Source organism: Sminthopsis crassicaudata, chromosome 4 (genome assembly GCF_048593235.1).
Source record: "Sminthopsis crassicaudata isolate SCR6 chromosome 4, ASM4859323v1, whole genome shotgun sequence".
NCBI lineage: Eukaryota > Metazoa > Chordata > Mammalia > Dasyuromorphia > Dasyuridae > Sminthopsis > Sminthopsis crassicaudata.
This window is the reverse complement of record NC_133620.1, coordinates 333221617-333227616: the sequence shown is the minus strand read 5'-3', so window position 1 is coordinate 333227616 and position 6000 is coordinate 333221617. Positions and strand designations below refer to the sequence as shown.

The 6000-nt window shown below is 49.1% G+C and overlaps 1 protein-coding gene across 5 annotated transcripts in view; it reads left to right on the top strand.

Annotated features, from left to right (window-relative positions):
* Window positions 1-866: 866 nt before the first annotated feature.
* CDC42EP4 (CDC42 effector protein 4) overlaps window positions 867-6000 on the top strand; it is a 29159-nt gene continuing 24025 nt past the window's right edge. The window contains exon 1 of one of the 5 annotated variants that reach the window (XM_074260659.1): window positions 867-1073. The gene's annotated coding sequence lies outside the window, so the exon portion shown is untranslated. Of the gene's footprint in view, window positions 1074-1204; window positions 2050-2158; window positions 2446-6000 lie in introns of those variants that run through there. The other 4 variants (XM_074260658.1, XM_074260664.1, XM_074260663.1 and 1 more) reach the window with 4 other exon arrangements.

Here is a 6000-nt window from a genome sequence, read left to right as displayed (position 1 = left end):
TCTGAAAGAATTCTAAAAATCAAGGTCCCTCTCATCTCTCCCCATCCCGGCCTCCACAACTTGAGTTTTGATCTCACTATCTAAGGAAGATAAGTAGTTAATCTGAAGGGAGGAGGCGTTTTCAAAGGTGGGTCGAACTTAATACAAGTCACCCACCAGCCCAAACTCAAGCTTATTCTCGAATCCCAGAAACAAAAGACCAAACGAACAAAACCCAATTACCCATCTTGGATTAAGTTTCTTCCTCACTCACTCCTCCCCCCCACTCCAACCCCCTTTGGTTTCCAGTAACTGTCTGGGATGGAGTCCATGAACTTGAAGCGAGCTCTTCCCTCCCCCCTCCAACCCTTCTCTCTCCGATGGGGCTGGGAGGCGATTAGTACTCTAAGAGCTGACAGCCTCCCGGCCCCAGTCTCTAATGCCCGTCCCAGCAGCTTTAAGGAGATCAGGAGTCGGGAACTCGGCTCCCGGGGGAGACACTTCCTGTCATTACTTTGGGGGGGAGGGGGAGTTTTTTAGGTTAGATCTCGTAGTAAAGATTGGATGTGGCTTTGCCAGAGTAGGGGGTCCCTCTTTTCCTCTCACACTGATGAAGCTGGAAATCGGAGGGAAATTCACAAAAGGGAAGGAGCTGAGGCAAGGGGTTCGCGGTGGGACCTTAGCACCGCTCTCCCCTACCGAACGCTCCTTTCTCGGCCTGGGGCCCAGGCCCCCGCTCCTCCGCACTCGCATCCGTGGCCGGACTCACATGGAACTCAGAAAGCCCCAGGCTTTGGGATTTTGAATGGAGGAGGCCTGCGCGTCGGGGCGGAGGTTCCCACACGCCATTGGCTGCGGCGGGGCGATTACATCACCCGGGAGAGCTCTGGGAGGGAGAAAAGCTGCGAGGGAGGAAACACTGAGAAGGAGCCTGGGAGAGAGGAGTGTCCGAGCGGCCGCGGGAGAAGAAGAAAGAAAACTGGATAAGGTGAGGACTGACATGGACTGTCCAAGCGGGAGGCGCGCCGAGTCCGCGGGAGCGCGAGCAGCCGTGAGCCCGGGAGACACTCAGCAGCCTGGACTCTGGTGACCAGGTAGGGGAAAGTGGGGCGCGCACCACCGCGGTGGTCTGGGTGATGACAGTTGTCTGCAGCCAGCCCGCCTGGGGGGGGGGAGGGTTGGGGGTCTGAGCTCTGACGGGAAGACGTGCCCACCGGAGCTGTGAGAAGCGGGCACGCCCCCCGGAGCCAGAAATGTGGCTATCCGAGGAGAAGCTCGGGATCGGCCGGGCGTACCCGCCCCTCCCCCACTGCCACCTCTGCCAGCCAAGCCCCTTTCTCTCGTGCCCACCGGAGATGCCAGGCTGGGGCGGCCCGCCTGTTCGTCCGGCCTCGGCTCCAGGGTCCCTCTTCTTCCCAACCCCGCGCGCGCGGAGAGGGGCTCGGGAAACTCCAGTCGCCTCAGAGGGGCACAGCAAAGCTGCAGACCGCTAAGCTTTGTTATTTGTCTTTCAGAAGGGGCGTGGGTAAGGGGAACGCGCTGGCTAATAATGTTGCCCACCCTGAGCTGAGGGCTGGAACATTCGCTCTCCTAACTCAGCCGACCTATTGCCCCCAGGCCTCCCGGGGGTCTCCCCTTGCCCTGGGATAGGGGCAGGTACGGGGTGGAGAAGGAGGCGGTGGGAGTGAAAGACTAGACCAGCCCCCGGCGGCTGTGGTTGCTCGGAGAGGGGCGTGTAGGCATTTGATATAGTTCTCCATGAATAATATACGGAAACATTTCCTTGTAGTAACCCAGGCTCGCCCGTACGTGTGTGTGTACACACACACACACACACACACACACACACACACACTCACATACACACACACACACACGCACTCTGCAGCGCCACTACATGTCACCAGGCTGATTTCTCTTGAAGGAGACGGGAAAGAAGCAGCAGCCGGGAAGGGCACCCTAAACTGTGCGGATTATTCGCTTTCCGTGTCCATCGACCTCATCCGCGCTCTTCGGGGAACCACCCGTTGGGAAGAAAGATAGCCCTCCAGCGCCCTCCCTTTGTCCAAGGTTTTGTGTGTGTGCGTGTGTTTTAGGGGGGAGGATAAAAGTTGGGGGGCTCCCATCAGCACAATGCACGGCTTGCTCCCTTAAAGCCCGGAGAGGCAGAGGTGGCCGCGCCCGTGGCGGGTGGAGAAGGGGGCCGGCACGTTACTGCGGCGGGTTAATGATTTAATCGTCCTTTGGTGAGCCTACTCAGACTGCCGAGGCCCCCCTCCCCGGCCTCTAGCACCGCCCCGGTCTTGGAGCGCCCCCAACCGGGACGTCAACTTGCCCCTTCTTTCTTAGCTGCTTCTTTTTTTAACGCTGCCTTCTTCAGGATTCGGGTCTTGCGGGGTGAGCCCGGACAGGAGCTGGGCTGGACTGGGCTGATTTTGAAGAAGGACTAAAGGGAGACGTGCTTGTGTGAGTCACTGAGCCGCACTTAGTGTCTGTGAGTCACTGAGCCTGCCTCGGTGTGTGTGAATTTCAATCACTGAGCGTGAGTGTGAATTTCAGTCCCCGAGCCGAGTATGTGTGTGTACTTCTGTCTCTGGACCAGCCTCTGTGTGTATTTCGGTTACTCAGCCCCTACTTAGTGTGTGTGGTTCAGTCATTGAGCCTGCCTACGTGTGTGTGTGAATTTCAGTCACTGAGCATGAGTGTGAATTTCAGCCCCCCCGAGTCTAGTATGTGTATTTCCGTCTCTGGACCAGCCTCTGTGTGTATTTCGGTCACAGCCTCTGCTCAGTGTGTGTGTAGTTCAGTCATTGAACCTGCTTTCTTTCTGTGTGTGTTTCACTCACCGAGCCAGCCCGAGTATATGTAAATGCAGGGTGGGTGGATGCTCGCTGATTCAAACCAGGTTTATGGCATTTCCCTTGAATGAGCACTTTGGCTCTGGTTTTTAAGTTTGTTTTTTTGTTGTTTTTTTTTTTTTATTTTCCCTATGTTTGGAAGGAGGGTGAATGAGACACTCCCTCCTTTCCTCTCACTCTTTTCTCCATTTTGCTTCCTTCAGCCTTACCTCCGTGCTCGGCTGTTCGTTCCCCACGTAGCAGTGGACATTTGGGTTAGGGAGAAGGGGGCACTTCCTGTCTGAGCCCCCACCGGAGTCTCTAGCCCTTCGGGAAAGGGAACGCTGATGTTGGGGTGCTAGGGAGAAAGACACCGCCTCCCATCTGTCTTCAGCTAACGGGGTCTGGGAGAGGTTTTTCCAATTAGTCTGGGAAGGGAACAATGAGGGGCCCAGTTATGGGAGTTAGGGTTATAGAGTCTGGGCTTCTAATAACTTCCCTTCTAATCTTCCCTTCCCCCACCTCCATCACCAGCTCTCTGAAACTGCATCTGGGTGGAAGAGAGGAAGGTACTCTCGCTGTTTTGTGTGGGAACACCGGGAGAATGAACTGAAACAGGAGAGAACAAAGGGGACAGGGTACAAAGGAGGGACTGAAGAATACTCTCCAAGAAATCTAGGTTTTCTTGTTTCCTTCTCTGTAGACTTGCAGGCTAGGGCCCAAGCCTCCCTTCTGACCTGCCTTGCTTGTCTGAACTGCTCCATGTGACCATAGCATTAGCAGATTATGTTTTTGTACTGTGGGTTTTTTTTTATCTTATCCCATGAACTTGAACCTTGTCTCTCCACCCTTGCCTCAAGGCTAGCTGCGCCTGCCGGCGGGAGATTGGGGCGCTCTAGCTGAGGTTAGGGAGATCCCTGAGCAGATAGCCTGGGATCTATCTTTCCCGGATAATAAGGGGCAAAAAATCTTCCCCGGAGCTTTCTGGGATCGGGTACTTAACTTTCTGGGTTAGGGGACCAGCTACAAAGGGGATGACTTTTCGGCGTTTTGCTGTAAGTCTCGGGTTTTTTATTCTTCTGATGTGATTTGAAAGTCTCTCTTTAATGTTGGGTTTGGTCATCCATGTTTCTTGGATCTCTTCTTTGGGGAAATCATTTATCTTTTGTTCTTCCTTCATTTTTTTTCTTCCCGCCTTTTCCCTTAAAAAAATTCTCAAGGATTTCTTGCTTACTTCTCAGAAATAAGAGCTTTTTACTATACTCACAATGCACATAACTCTGTTAAGGGTGACAATGTTTACGCCAATCTAGCTAGCTCATACCCAAACCAAACCAAGTCCCAAATGATATTTTCTTCAGTTCAGCCCCCTTATGTGTAAAATCAGGCTAACCTCTTTGGAAAAGAAATTTTGTTCAACAATAGACACAAATTAAAATACCCCTGAGATATTCTACCTCAGACTGGCAGAGATTATGAAAAAAAGGGGAAATGGCAGTTGTTAGGGGATTATAAGAGAAGCAGACACACTTAACACAATGTTAACAGAGCTGTGAATGTTCCAACCATTCTGGAAAGCAATTTGAAACTATATTCAGTCTCTAAACCATGTGCACCCTTTGACTCCCTGATAGTACCATTAGGCTTATATTCCAAAGAGATGAAAGATAAAGGAAGTCCCATATGTGCAGATGTAGACCCATTGTAAAGTCAAATTACTGTGAAAGACTTTAGAATTATGATCAATACCATGACTACTCCCAGAAAACTGTGGATTCTGCTTCTCAACTCTTAAAAGAGAGTTCATGGACCTTCAGGGCAGAATAAAACTTTTTTCCTCCAGACAGTCAGCAAATGGATTTGGATTTTGACAAGAAAGACGATCTTGTTCATAAATCATGAAAAGGTAAATAAAAGAGCAGGAAGAGGTTCAGAAAGGGGAACAAACAGGGAACTGATGGAACTACCATGTTAAATTGAAGATACACCAAAAAGCTATCCATAGTTAAAGAAGGCGTATTATACATATGTAATCTTTATATCATAACACCTTCTTTCTCTCCCGGGATCTTTCACTTTGTTCTGTATTCAGTAGGTGCTCATTTGATGACCTCAGTGTATTTTCAAGCATTTGTTATATGCCTTTTGGGAGCTTCCAAGGAACACAAGGCTCTCTCAAGCAAGTGCATTCTTTTCGGAATACTATATGTATTGGGGTAATCACATACAAAATCTGTAAATACAAGAACTTTTTTTTTGGAGGGGGAAAGTCTGGGAAGGATCCAAAAAAAAAAAAAAAAAAAAAGCTTATGTAAAAGGTGATGTCAAGTTGAGCTTGGGAGTAAATTGAGGATTCTAAATGGTATAGAAATGAGGGAGTGCATTCCAGATAGGAGGGGACAACCTGGACAAAGACAGAGATAGAATGGAGTGTTGTGTGTGAGAAATAGCAAAAAGCCCAGTGTGAGTAATAAGTACAAAGGGGAATAATGAATATAGAATAAAGCTGGAAAAGTAGGTTGAATCCTGGTGGTGAAAAGACTTCCATGACAAATAGAGGAGTTTATATTTGGTCTTAGACCTGTGCTTTTAGGAAGATTACTTTGGCAATTAGGTGAAGGATGGATTGGAGACTAGAAAAACTGGAAGAAGAATCTTTAGTAGTCTCCTGGAATAGCCCAGAATTGTGAACTAGAGTTGTGACTAAATAAGTAGAAAGAAGGGACTGAACTAGAGAGATATGGTGAAGGTAGAATTTGACAAGATTTGGCAATCGATAAGGTATGTTGGAGGAGAAAGGGAGATTTGGAGTCAAGAATGACTTGGAGTCTACTGGGGGTGACTAGATAGTTGTGCAACAGAAGTAGGAAAGTTTGAAAGAGGAATGTTTTGTCTATGTTGAGTTTGAGGTGCCTATGGGTCATTCAGTTTGAGATATCCAAAAGGCAACTGATGATTTACGACTGAAGGTTAGGAAGGAGACCAGGGCTGATCTTGGGAAGTTTTCTCCATATCACCCATGGAAGTTGATAAAATCACCCAAGAAATAGTATAGAGAAGCATAAAGTATATGTATTATCAAGAAGAAAAAGCTTTGGGATAAATGTACTATGAAAGAGAAAGATTACAGTTATACATACTGTCCAGGTGAGAGGTGGGGAAAGCAAGAACTGTTCAGTCAGTC